Here is a 15,107-nt window from a genome sequence, read left to right on the forward strand (position 1 = left end):
TATTTTTAGTTCCTAAAAACATTCCTTTCATTCCACCCTCCTCCCCTTCCCAGGTAAACAACTTGAGGGGGAGGGGGAAAAACTATGAAAACATTTCAGAACAATGAATTTATGGTTAGGGTAATGTGTTGAGCACTTTATACATTCTCAGAACTGGGTGAGGTGCTTTGCATCTGGGATAGTATTTAATCCTCATAATCCTTCGAAGTAGCTCTTTCCAGACCAGGAAACCACGGCTCAGAGAGGAAGAGTAGTCTGCCTCAGCCAAGCAGCTGGACTGCACATCTGTCTGACAAGTTCACACACCTATTAGCTACGTCATACTCTCTCATATATTCTCTCTGGAGGACAGGAAGTATACTTCTTGGGCTCCTACTATGTGCCAAGCCCTGGGTTTACTGCCTTTCATAATTTATCTCATGTAAAAAAAAATTTTTTTTTCTTTTTTTTTAATTCTGATAACAATCCTATTTATCTTTTCCATGTCACAGATAGGATGCTGAGATGAAAGATCACACAGCCAGTAGGTGGGATAGCCAGGAATCAAATGCATCAGAAGGGTCTACATGGGTCCCTGAAGTAGAGATGAACTTAGACAGCTACTCTGAGAAAGTGTACTTTGGTATAGAATTCAAATATACCAAAAGCAAGCCAATAACCCATACTCTAGTGGCATTAGAATATTTTCATAAATGGTTAGGTTGAAACACATGAAATTGCTGTTTTTGAGAGTAAAAAATGGTTCAATGTCACAATTTCATATGATTCAACCTAATATATATCATCATTCAGTTCTACAAATCTAAAGTTGGCAACAAATTAAGGACAGCCAAGCTAATAAGAACAGTGACGGTGTCCAGAGTAAAAAACACTGGCAATAACATTATCAACAACTATTTCTATCATATTTGAGTATGTAATATCTGTGAGGCGCTTTACACACATTTTTTAATCCTAACAAAACTCTGTGAATTAAATACTACCCTCACTATATAATCCAGGAAATAGAACGGTTAGGTAGATATAAAGTTACATCTGAAAGTAATCTATCACCACATGTGTTCAAATTTGTTATATTCCAATTAGATACTGATTAGAGTAATTTTTACCAGAGAGAAGATTTCCCACATTTTGGGTTATTGGGAGAGGTGTTGATAAATTTCCACATATTCAAATAATGATGCTCAATAAATATTGTTGAATGGCTAAGTTAATGATATGACAGACTATATGTCCTGAAATAAAACAAATTCAAGAAATATGAAAGAGAAGCATAAGTAAGAAGAACTTTGAGCAAGAACGTACAAAAGCTCATGGTGATATTCTCCATGTAGAGGTTTTTGGGTGATTTTTCTAACACCAACAGAAAATTACAGAGACCACATATGTAATATTAAAAAAAAAATTCGGGTTGTCTCCTTGTGTAAACAGAAGATACCTGAAGAAGCCGGGAAAAAAGGACTTACTTGTAAACATAACAACATTCTATTTTGGAGTATCATTGACAAATCTAATTGAAAACTGGGTAAATAAGATGTTTTAAAATAGGTTAAAATGCTAGATGGTATATTATTTAAATGTGTTATTTAGAGTAAGACTATAAACAGGTAAGAGAAAACTTAGGGCAGAAGAATAAATGAAGCCCTTGTTTTTTGTGGCACGTACAAAAGGATGGGCAGTCATTGTACAGAAGCTTTGTGTTCACGCTTCACCTCTTTTTAACAGAAAGATCAAAATTGGAAAAAACAGTTATATTAGAGACTTCATCATTCATAAAACAAATGAAACAATTCAAATATAGGGTGGCAAAATTTTTGGATGAAAGAGCAACATTATTTTTATATTATTTAGGCTCATTCTGAGGTTTCATTTTTCTGAAAGGATTTTTTTTTTATTTAAAGGAAGGTCATGGGATAAATGAGTAATTCTTCATTCCATAAATGCATTTAATTAAAAAGTGATGATTTGATTGAAACGATAGTTACATTTAACATATATTTATACAACTGTATTTACATTCCTAAACTAATGAGTTTAGATTTATTTAAAGAGAACCAAAAATTACATGTATGTTCATCTTCATTCCTTCCACCCTATAAATAAGCACCTTTGTTGCTAGTTTTATCTATTAAAACTCCCCCAACAAAAACTTTTCTCCAAATGCATGAAACTTTTCAGAAACTTAATATCTCTAGGCCCCAATGTATTTAAACTTTTCTTTAGATATTTTGCTTGAACTTGAGTTTGAACCAAACTGAACTCACTGCCCTCAAGTCTATTACCAACTCATAGGACAGAGTAGAACTGCCCCACAGAGTTTCCAAGGAGGGCCTGGTGGATTCGAACGGCCCACCTTTTGGTTAGCAGCCATAGCTCTTAACCACTATGCCACCAGGGTTTCCAGAGTTTGAAGGTAATTGAATTTTTGTTCTGTGGAATCCATGGAAAGGCTAATGTCCAAATCTGATTATCAATGAGCTTTGACCTTCTGAGGTTTCTTTTAACCACTCAGATGTCAAATCTTTCGTTTTCCTTTTGAAAAAGAAATTTATTCAGTTGAATTCAATACAAATCATTCTGTCATCTTTCAAGGACAAAAGAATGAAAGAAATACGGGTCTTAGTTTTTACCTACAACCATCCAAAGTCGTATTTTAGAAAAAGTGGAGAACCATAGGATTTCAGTGCTGGGTGGAACTTTCAAGATAATCGAATCCCATCACCTCATTTTACAGAGAGGGAAGCTCAGTGGCTTCCCCAGACATCCCATAGTTAGGGTGGTGGGCGAAATCCAAATATGGTTTTCTAATAACCACCTAAGGCCCAGGCAGTAACTTTCCTCACACTCTCTTCAATTCCTAGACAACATAAGGCTGCAATTGGACAAACTAAACGGGACTATTCTGAAGAACAAAACTCAAGAACACTGAGGTGATTTGTTTGTTACTGGCCCCTCCACCTCAAATGCCACTTCAGGAGGAAGGGAGCTGTCAGCATCTCAGAATGGGCTCAGGGACAGAAGCCCGAAGCAAGCTTTCCTTCCCAAACTTGCCACGGAAAGCTGGCTAAATCATTTAACTCTTCTGCATCTCAGTCTGCAAAATGGGAATAATATCTGTTCCGTGTAGCTGAGAGGACAGGGCTGGGTCAGGGCTGTGAAAGTCCTTCCAGGCCGCACCATATCAGGAGACAGGGGCTGGTGTGATTTACGCATAGCACCACAAGAAAGGACCTTGAGACACAGACTCAGCCACCATCAAGCACAAACCCAAGAAAACCCAGAAAAACAAAGAATTAACAAATAAAAGGCAAACCCACCAAGAGGCATGGAATAAAAGGAAGAAACACACCCTGGCACATTCAAGGCTAAGAAGAAATAACACAATTTTGAAATCACAGGTAGATTTGTTTTGCTTCTCCTCAACCCCCATACCCTTTTCTGGCATATTTTGGGGAGCTCTGGAAAATGAATAAACCCGAAAATGAATAGAAGGGACAAAAAAGTACTTTGCCCGGCAGGAATACAAAATTGTAAAAGCACAGACAGCGCTACACAGGCGCGCTGCCATTCACTCACAAAGAATTTGAGCATGTAGATGGCTGATTAATTGCCGGCCTGCCTAGACGAAGCTGCAACAAGCCAGATACTGTCAGCATGCCACCGGTTACCATGGAAATGCACCGGTTCCCGTTTCTGACAAACCCTTGAATACTGGATAGATTGTGCCGTATGTAAATAAGGCAAATTAGTTTTCCTATATCTTCCAGACAAGGTTAGATGAAAAGAAAATATATCTGTTTAAACATACTCTCTAACCTTTTAGATCTGACGAATGAGAAAAACGGGCTTCTTTCTTAGGAAACTGGACTCAGATTGTTAAAACCGAAAGGCACTCCGGGGGAAAATGACCAAAAAATGGAAAATGCATTGCCCATTTATAAGGAAGCACTTCAAAGTCAGACCAGCAAAGGTACATCCGTCAGACTTTGGTTTCGTAATCAGAAAATATATTGTGCATCCTGCCCTTACAAAATTATAAGATGCCAAACCGTTGTTTCTGTGGTCTTAGATTAGAAATCTTGTATTTTTGTTACACAATTTTTACTTATTGCACAGTGTTTAGACTGCATCCGCTGAAGACTGAGTCACAAGCCAGCTTAATAAATCAAGTCAGCATAACTTCAAACGTTTAACTCCACCATCATGCACATTTACTTTGTCATTACATTGGTAGGGGCATTTGTTTTAAATAGTTTTTGCCGGGACCAGGAGGCTTTATAACTTCTTACCATATGCTGTAACAGTAATTTATCATCAACTAATCTGATGCCATTTCAAACAATCTTATAATTATCATTAGGATATTTTAAAGTATTTAGTGACTTAAATGCCTTGTGTATTTTGTGACAGAGGACTACTTCTCTGATGGCTATGCATCATTATATATTTTCAATATTTAATCTCTGTTTACTTAAACAGTGAAAATGCCAAAAAGAGCTGGAGTGCTTTCTATAACATAGCATCTCTGAATAATTAAACGTGTGCATTTCTCAAAATAAAATATTACATTGTTTCTATGACCTCCTCGACTTTAAATACATACTTTTTCTGTGTTTTCAGTCAGATTTTCTACAGATACTTGAATATGAAATTTCCATATTAAACCCACATATTCATATGCTCTTTAACGTATGGACACCAGGATATCTACAATTGTCTCAATCCTTCTCTAAATTTAAATTAATGATCTCTCCCTTTTCTGGGTAAAACCCCCCAAAAAAACCAAACCCAGTGCTGTCGAGTCGATTCCGACTCATAGTGACCCTATAGGTCTGAGTAGAACTGCCCCGTAGAGTTTCCAAGGAGCTCCTGGCGGATTTCAACTGCTGACCCTTGGGTTAGCAGCTGTAGCACTTAACCACTACACCACCAGGGTTTCCTTTCTGGGTAAAGACAAGAAAAATTTCTTTTTCTATTGGATGATCTAAGTGTAAATATGCCCTGAATTCCGATTTGATTATAATATGCTACACATTATTCTGTTTTAGAATTCAGAGATGAGATCTAGTTAATGGCTCCCAAACTTTAATATTCTTTAAATTTCTTTGAATTGAATATTACTCAAGAAAAAGGCATTTTCTATATATTTTCATTATTTCTGCAAATAATAGGCTACATAAAACTACTTTTAATATTGCTGTATTTGACGTTTTTTTTTTCTTGCAAAGAATAGTTTTCAGACTCTTCAGTATGGATATAATATGTAAAGTAAATGGTTTTCAAAAAAATTCTAAACAAGTAAAAAATGCATACTGTGTCTACACAACAGTAAAGACTAAATCAAAGAAAACGGTATGAATAATTCTGACTAGAACACACACCTATGCCTGAGATCAACATTATTGTTTCTGTTCTTCATTTTGTTTTCCCTGTGGCGACCCAGGCAGGTTGCCACACTTTTAAATTCATCCCAGTCCTTTTGCACTGAGATACATGACCTATAGATGACATTTCATTTTGCTCTTTTTTCCCCTTTAAACCAGACAGATCATAATTAAAAACACTGGGATTTCTTGGATGGTCATATAACAATGTCCAATCTTCTTACTAGACATCTTCCCAAGTTCTTTAATTGTGCAGCATTTAAATAGCAATCTGTATCCTAGAAGTCAAAAGTTTGACGATGGAAGGTGGCTAACTTTCTTTTTTTCAAGTGTTATTATAAAAAAACACATCATCTTCCTAGTGACACAATACATGTGTTACCCATGCTAGGAATACATTAGAAACAACAAGACTGACTCCACCCGTGTTTTAAATTCATACTTTAGAATGCATGATTTACAAAATGTATACTTTAAACAGAAGGAAACCCTGGTGGTGTAGTGGTTAAGTGCTACGGCTGCTAACCAAGAGGTCAGCAGTTCAAGTCTGCCAGGCGCTCCTTGGAAACTCTATGGGGTAGTTCTACTCTGTCCTATAGGGTCGCTATGAGTTGGAATCGACTCGACGGCAGTGGGTTTCGTTTTTTTTTTTTTTTTTTTGGTTATATTTTAAACAGAAAGATAAAAAAATAAGAGTACCTTACTGCTTCAGTCTGCTTAAATATGATATAATAGGAATATTATACTCTGGCATATTACCAAACCTGTCGCCGTCAAGTCAGTTCTGACTCATAGCAAGCCTATAGGACAGAGCAGAACTGCCCCACAGGGTTCCCAAGGCTGTAATCTTTACGGACATTGACTGCCACCTGCCGCGACTATCTCCCCCAGAGCAGCTGATAGATTTGAACCCAATCTTTTGGTTAGCAGCCAAGGGCTTAACCACCGCAACACCAGGGTCCCTTCACCAGAATGGTATTAAACACAACACTCAGGATCATCAATAAGAGAGCAGATCTAATCACTGGAAGGGGGGATAAATGCTTTCTGGCAGGAACACACACATTACTGCTTTTAGAGGCGGCATTATAGTACAGAAGAACATCTGTTTGCTCATTTATTGAGCATTTACTATGTGTCACGTGCTTTATTAGGTTTGAGAAGACGACAGTGAACAAGCAAGGTCTCTGCTTTCATGCCGCTTCTACTCCCGTGGGGTAGTAATAAACCAGGAGGAAAGAATACCTGAGTTCTAATCTTGGCTCCATCTCTCAAATCCTGTGATTCCTTTTACTTGTATCACTCTTGCAGTATAAATCATATTCTCTTTATAGTTTAGTTATTCCTGCATGTTTTCTACTCTACTGCCCTATACATTTTTTATGAGTAGCAAATATTGTCGGGGTCTCTTTCATCTTTGGATCTCCCACCATACTCAACATAACAGTAGGTTCTTTAACAATACTCACTGAGCAAATGAATAAACCAGTGGATCATCCTCCTGGTCAACTGCATTGTAATTTCAGGCAAGGTACCTTATTCCAGGGGTTTTCGGATTTTTTATCTATAAACGGGGAATTGAAATGAGTCACCTTTAAGGTTAAATTCTGTAATTCTGTAATATTCCTTAATGCTATACATCAGTAAACAAATTTTACTGGCTTAGAAAATTTTCAACCTGAATGTCTTACTGGTCTAAAAATGTATTTTTACTCTGGCTATCTTTTTTTCCAAGAGTGACATATAACATAAACATTTTACTCTACATGGACATGGGTGCCTAGATATGATATAAAGTCTTACTTAAGAAGTTAATATTTACTTGTTAGGTATACAAAACAGGCAGAGAATCACACAAAGGAAAAAGTCAGTTTCTGAAGTGTTAAATCAAGTGAACGAAGTAAGACAGAAGGAATAGTTACTGCAACTTGAGAGATGAGAACTTTCCTTCTGTAAACTGCACACCAGCTCATCCCAGACTCCTGTGATCATGGATTTACAAACAGCAGGTGATGTGCTGTCAAGAAAAGGACTCCATGGTCCATCTGCAATTTAAATATGGGACAAAATGTTTAACCGCCTCCAACAATGGTAGAACGCTAGACACTTAACAGTTTGAAAGTGGGTGTGGAGCACCTTTCTCTCATTTATTGGTGTCATTTTGCCCCAGCCCAAACGGGTGCTTCAGTCCTCCTGAGGGTTAGTTAGTAATCTCATCTCTCTGCAAATGAACGAGGGAACTGTCCACTTTTCAAGAACAGCCCGGCCAGCGTCTGTGTACTGGATCCTAATGTCTACAATTGAAAAAATCAGAAATTCAAGGTCTTCCTCAAGATTTTCATCTATCTTGGGAAATCACTCATTCATTTCCTTATCAGCACAGTGACAGCCCCCATCTCCATACATCGACACATAAAAATAACACTTCAAATTACTTTCATGTTGGCATTTATGAAATGGATATCCTTATAGGCACAAAACAAAGAGATTTTAGTGCAAAATAGGTAAAAATATGGCCTAATCTCCAGGTAAACACATATTATTTGACTGGTTCTCTCATAAAACAAACAAAAAAGCAAAAACAAGTGAATGTCAGCTGCTTCTCCGTTTGCTTAAAACAAAGGGTAAAGAGTGAAATTTCATTCGGTTAACTAACTGGCTGTTTAGTTTATATAAATAACCTCAACCAAGCAGACCCTTAACAGATGAGTTGGATTTTGGAGACAGCCAGGGGGTTATCACTAACTCACAGAACCTAAACAAAGTTAATTATTTCATCAAGGTGAAAGGGAAAACGACAATAACTAAAACAAGGGTACAGGAAAATAAAATTCTAAGTGAAAACTGGTGCTGTGTTTCTCTTATAAAGGGAAACTCATCTGCAAACGCACATGCTAATCTCAAATAAATGAAATGTTCTGCTGATACATTTTGGATTTTATAAACTGCTTCAGACTGAAAATATATGTTGAAACCTAAAACTGATTTGTTCCATGTAAATTGAATTTGGAACTTTTTCAGCTGAAGACATTACCAGTAAGGATATTAACTTGAGGGTGAGCTCTTTCTTTAGGCCTCCAGAACTATTAAGTCTGATAATATTAGGCTAGAGTTTTTTTTTTTTTTTTTTCTTTAAGTAAAAATATAAAAAAACAAGGAACCACTTTTTTTTTTTTTTTTTCATTTTAAAGGAATGCAAATCCAACTTGAAGCATTTTGGTTTTTTCTAAATTATTTCAAACCTAAATTTCACTAGTGGCAGTAAGAGAGATTGCTGCCCTGACTTTTGAGTGATGATACAAGCCACCTCCTTGAAGGAATGCCTCCCTCCCTTCCTTCCTTCCTCTGCTTGCCCTTGAACCGGGCAATTCCCAGCAACAACTGAGTAGGCAGGTTTTCTCCAAAAGTTCCTCAATTGGACATTTTCTAAAACTGGACTAGATTTTACAGTAAATGGCCTTGATCAACATTTTTAATCCTTAGCCCTGAAAATATTCTGACAGAGCCAATTTCCTCAAAAAGGAATATATAACCCATAGAGCAAGCTTGGTTCACTTGTTAAGTAAATGTTGTTACTTACCGATGGACATGGCATTTGAACTGTCAGACCTATGTCATTATCCTTTTTTTTTTCCCCCTTCCTCATATGTCTGGGGAACTGAAAAACCCTAAAAAAGTTTCCTGATGGTAGGCCTGCTGCCCGGGGTCTTTCCATTTAGGGCCTACTCACTCCTGAACAGTTGGAATATTCTGTATATGACAGTTGCTTGGAAACCTGAAAAACATACTAGAGAAGAATTAAGCTTTTTTTTTTTTTCCTTAGAATGCAATATAAATGTTTAACTGGTGGGATTTATACTGTGGTCTCTACTGAAAACATCCGGCATTTCTAGAACATTCACACTCTACTATGCTTTCTCCCAAACTGCTCATCAGTGAGGCCCCCAAACCAAAAATAGCACTTGGACTTTATCAATTCTATAACCAAAGCATCCAGAATTGAAATTCTCTGAGTCCAATAGAGCTCGCCTTGCAAGCTAATTATAGCCATAAACATATTTGAGGGGTAAAAGTCTCTTTCAAACTAATTCTCATTACAATGCAAGGAACTGAGTAGGCATTTCAACATTTTTCTTATCCATATCCTAAGATCTCCCAGCATCCCCAAATTTATGCACTCTGATGACAGAGATATGCTCCTGGGCAGCTGGCTTGGGTCTCTGAGTTGTGGCAAGATCCAAGTTTGTGGAAGGGGCTTCACACACTTTGCCTCCTTTGAGTCACTGACCTCCCAAGACATTCTTAAGAGGTAATTACATACTAGTCTAGCCCACTGAGACACCCTAATTCTGTGATTGTTATAGATTTCTACTACACAGAATCAGGAAATAATTTGCACTTTCCATACTTAATGATTTATGAAGACAGTCCCAGATATAGAGTAATAAAGGGTATGTTTCCTATTCCTGGATCAGATGTAAGAGAGAGATTCTAAGCAAAGAAAAATATTCATAATAATAAACCTTCCAAATTCATTTTCTAATTCCAGTATATGTATTATTTGAGCAGTTTTAATCTAAATCTCCTAATACTGCCAAGTGCTACTACTACCTTCCATTCTAGTTTGGCCTTAACCAATGAATGATGTGCAGTCAAAGGTCATGTTTATGACGGTGTTTTCCTGTAGCTTCATCTCTATGAGCTGACCCTGAGTTGGATGGCAATTTTCATTTTCTGTGATGTAGTGAATCTTTTTTGAAGAAAGGTGTCCTGTACGCTGGAAGGCATACTACTGAGCCACAAACAGCAAAACATCTTAAAAACAAGCAGTCAACATTCGACAAACAGGAATCACTCTCTCACGCACTATGGGAACTGGACCCATTCATTTATTTTGTGTTTTCTTTTGTTTTCTCCCTTCTTCCCTCCCTCCGTCTTTCCCACTCTCTGTCATACACAAATCAGACTACTACAAAGGCTATCAGCCTGAACACCTTCAATTATGAAGAGTAACCACAATCACAACCCACCTTATCCACACCTTACCAGTGCACTCTATATGGAGGCATCAGAAGACAGGTAAGAGTCTAGATTCTGCCTCCTGGTTGTTGTGTGGCTTTGAGTAAATCACTTGAAACATCTAAATCTCAGTATTCTCATCTGTAAAATGGATCTAATGAAAATACAAGTCTCATCCACTTTATAGAATTGTTGATGATGGAGAATTGAAAGAAATGTACATGAACGTTTGTTTTGGAAGTATAATTGTACAAATATTATAATACAGACAGCTACATGATGAAGAAAAAGTTACTCTGACACTGAAGAGCTTCAAGTAACATTTAGGTCACATTATACTTAAAAGAAGAGATTCCCTTTTTTTTTCTTGATTCTTAATCTGATCACTTTTTAAAAAAATTCTCATTGTGCTTTAAGTGAAAGTTTACAAACCAAGTCAGTCTCTCATACAAGAATTTATATACACCTTGCTATATACTCCTAGTTGCTCTCCCTCCAATGAGACAGCACACTCCTTCCCTCTACTCTCCATTTTTGTGTCCATCCCGCCAGCTTCTGTCCCCCTCTGCCTTCTCATCTCCCCTCTAGACAGGAGCTGTCTACATAGTCTCATGTGTCTACTTGAGCCAAGAAGCTCACTCTTCACCAGTATCTTTTTCTATCCATAGTCCAGTCCAATCCCTGTCTGAAGAGTTGGCTTTGGGAATGGTTCCTGTCTTGGGCTAACAGAAGGTCTGGGGATCATGACCACTGGGGTCCTTCTAGTTTAAGTCAGACCATTAAGTCTGGCCTTTTTATGAGAATTTGAGGTCTGCATCCCACTGCTCTCCTGCTCCCTCAGGGGTTCTCTGTTGTGTTCCCTGTCAGGGCAGTCATCGGTTGTAGCCAGGCACCGTCTAGTTCTCCTGGTCTCTGGCTGATGTAGTCTCTGATTTATGTGGTCCTTTCTGTCTCTTGGGCTTGTAATTACCTTGTATTCTTGGTGTTCTTCATTCTCCTTTGCTCCAGGTGGATTGAGACCAACTGATGCATCTTAGATGGCCGCATGCTAGCATTTAAGACCCCAGATGCCGCTCTCCAAAGTGGGATGCAGAATGTTTTCTTAATAGATTTTATTATGCCATTTGACTTAGATGTGCCCTGAAACCATGGTTCCCAAACCCCCGCCCCTGCTACACTGGCCTTTGAAGCATTCAGTTTATTCAGGAAACTTCTTTGGTTTAGTCCAGTTGTGCCGACCTCTCGTGTATTGTGTGTTGTCTTTCCCTTCACCTAAATTAGTTCTTATCTACTATCTAATTAGTGGAAAACCCTTCTCCCTCCTTCCCTCTCTCCCCCCTTTCATAACCATCAAAGAATATTTTCTTCTCTGTTTAAACTATTTTTCGAGAAGAAGCAATTTCTTGTTTCATGAAACACTTTATTCTATTAATAAAAGTTCAAATATAGGTGACTTCACTGCATCTTATATATGTATTTATGTATCTGTATGTATAGCTATTTAATAATATTTATTGTTTGGCTAAAATAATAATTTGATAATAAGTCAAAACATTTTGTAACTTTAAATGAGATAAATTAGAAAAAACATCTATGAAATCTGCTGAGTCATTATTATGGGATCATTTCTTATCCACAATATAAAATTATACTGATAGCATATGATTCTCAGGAAAGAAGGATTCATTATTCATACTCTAGATTTTGCTACATTTCCTCAGAATATTTGTTTGAGCATTGATACAATTTATTAACTAGCTAGTTTGTAACCAGTATTTGAAACGTACAGACACTCCCACTTAAATGACACAGAATCTTTTTAATTCATCCGAGTGCTAGTGGATGGAGTCCATCAAGATTTTCCAGAAGTATGAAATAATTATCGAAAGGATTCCATTAGAGACGAAGGCTACCTCTACTAATAGAGATAGAAAAGGCTGACCCTTTTCAGGCCCTTAACTTTCTCTAATGGATGGCCTTAAGTTGAAATCAAGATTCAACTGGATCATTGATTCTTAAAGGGAAAATATTGAGCATAGTGGCATATAAGCCAAAGCTGGGAAAATGGTCACAGAGATTTATTTTTCAGTTAAAACTTGGAATGAAGTGTTTTTATTATTTTTGCTGCTTTTTTGTTTTTGCGCTCACAGGAATGACAGCTAAATGATGGGATATATTATCCTGTAGCGAATATCTGTTTTAATGAAGAGATGACGTCTGCCTCTAATGAGTACAGCCTTGGTTTTAAAATAAGTCCTTTGCTTCCACTTCCGTATTACCAGTCACTTCAGGGAATCTGCTCTTCAGGAGCAACCTCATATTCACCTAAATGACAACCAAAATGCCTCATCCACAATTTCACTTCTCTCTTTGACATCCTTGACTTCAGCTGACCCCACACTCAGACAACAGCAGTACCTTTATTTATTATTAGCAATTTTCCCTCCATAACAGACCACTTAATTACCAGTCTGACACTCAGAACACTTCTACCCAGCCAGATGTAAAGGCATCAGTTGTTGCTTTCAACCAGCACAGAAGATTTAAGATAATTTCATCTAAATTATCTACGTGTGTGTGTGTGCGCACGCGTATGTGTGTGTGTGTTTTGCATGCTGGTTACTGAAGGGTGCACCAAAAGCTATACCTCAAAGGCTTTGTACAGGAGTAGCACTTTCATAATACCTTTGGACAAGGTGCAAAACTTGACACTAGCCAAAGAAACGTTCTGCCTCACTTGATAAACCAAAACCAAACCCATGGCCATCCAGCTGACTTTGACTCGTGGCAACTTCCTGTGTTACAGAGTAGAACTGAGTTCCACAGCATTTTCTTGGTTGTAATCTTTATGGAAGCAGTTGGGCAGGTCTTTCTTCTGTGGTGCTGCTGAGGGTGGTTCAAATTGCCAATAGGTAACATCCAATGGCAGCTTTTAAAAACCTATAGATTCCTTTTTGTTCAACTGACAACCTTATTGTGCTCATTAGAGGCAGACGTCATCTCTTCATTAAAACAAATATATCCCATCTTTTAGCTGTCATTCCTGTGAGCTCAAAACAAAAAAGTGCAAAAATAATAAAAACACTTCATTCCAAGTTTTAACTGAAAAATAAATCTCTGTGACCATTTTCCCAGCTTTGGCTTATATGCCACTATGCTCAATATTTTCCCTTTAAGAATCAATGATCCAGTTGAATCTTGATTTCAACTTAAGGCCATCCATTAGAGAACGTTAAGGGCCTGAAAAGGGTCAGCCTTTTCTGTCTCTGTTAGCGGAGGTAGCTTTCGTCTCTAATGGAATCCTTTTGATAATTATTTCATACTTATGGAAAATCTTGATGGACTCCATTCACCTCAACGCTACTGCAGATCATTCAAAAGCTTCTATTAGGATGACTTAGAGCAACCTCCTCTTTGCTTTATACTCAGATAAAGGAAGTAAAAACCTAAACTTCAAGAGGGGCCATGCTTTTCAGTGCAGTCACAATACTTTCCAGTCTGAAAAAGAGGTATCAGCTATTCTTTCTATTTTGAAAGCATTCTGACCAGGTGTAAGGATTTTAAACACACACAGAGTACATACATATCCTGACCCCATTCAACAGCCATGGAAAATATTTTCATAGTTATTTGCATATGGCTATTTGACTCTTAAGGCTTTCAATGACAGTGTTTCTCAGTGGAAGAAAGGCAACATCTGACCCAAATTGTAAAAATATATTACAGCTAACTGCGAAGGCTGAGCAAAAAACTCTACTTATTTTGGAATGTATTGTATACCTTTCTTAAAACACGGATTTCCTTCCTAACTGTATTTTGCATAGTTACTCACAAATGCTGGCTTTAATTCTGTGAGCAGAAAACAGCAAGTGAAGGCTGGTTGAGGATTGGGAATTTGCTGTGGGCTTCACACAGCAGCTAACAGACCTTTGGGGAATCAAGTACGGAGCATGTTGAATGATTCTGGCTCCCATTCCTTTGTTAAAGACCCACTCTAAATGCAGCTCTCAGGGCCTACCTGGAACAGGGGACCAACCCAAACCAAACCTGTAGCTGTCGAGTCTATTCCAGCTCACAGCGACCCCGTAGGACAGAGTATAACTGATCCATAGGGGTTGAGGCTATAATCATTACGGAAGCAGACGGCCACATCTTTCAGTTAGCAGCCAAGCACTTAACCACTGTGCCACCAGGGCTCCTTAGGGGCAGGGCAGGCTCTCATAAATTCAGAAAGACCCATCCACTGCAGAAAGAGGGAAGGAGAGGCTCTCTACTGGTGCCTCATCATGGTGGAGGGAAAGGGAACCTGCTGGGAATTATTCAGTGCTTTTTACCCCAACTCCTTCCACAAAGGCTATGAGGTGACTCCCAAACACACACACAGACACACACACACTGTGAGAGAGAAAACATTTCACAGAAGGTAAGTCACAAGGAAAACACACGTTGAATAACAGCAAGGCCAAGGGAGAAATGCACACACAGAAATGCAAGCCCACGTCACCACGATCACTGAGGTACTTGGGCCTACAAGCAAAGCAGGGAGCACGATTAGGTACCAGACTCACAGTACCTATCAGGTTAAGGAAAAAAGGCGGGGGGGGGGGGGGTCATTTTAGTAAAGTGCCTGTTGCTGATAAAATCTTGTTCTGTGGGCAGCTACTATTATTTTCGTTTTACAGATAAAGGACACGGAGGCTCTGA

Source organism: Elephas maximus, chromosome 1 (assembly GCF_024166365.1).
Source record: "Elephas maximus indicus isolate mEleMax1 chromosome 1, mEleMax1 primary haplotype, whole genome shotgun sequence".
NCBI classification, from domain to species: domain Eukaryota; kingdom Metazoa; phylum Chordata; class Mammalia; order Proboscidea; family Elephantidae; genus Elephas; species Elephas maximus.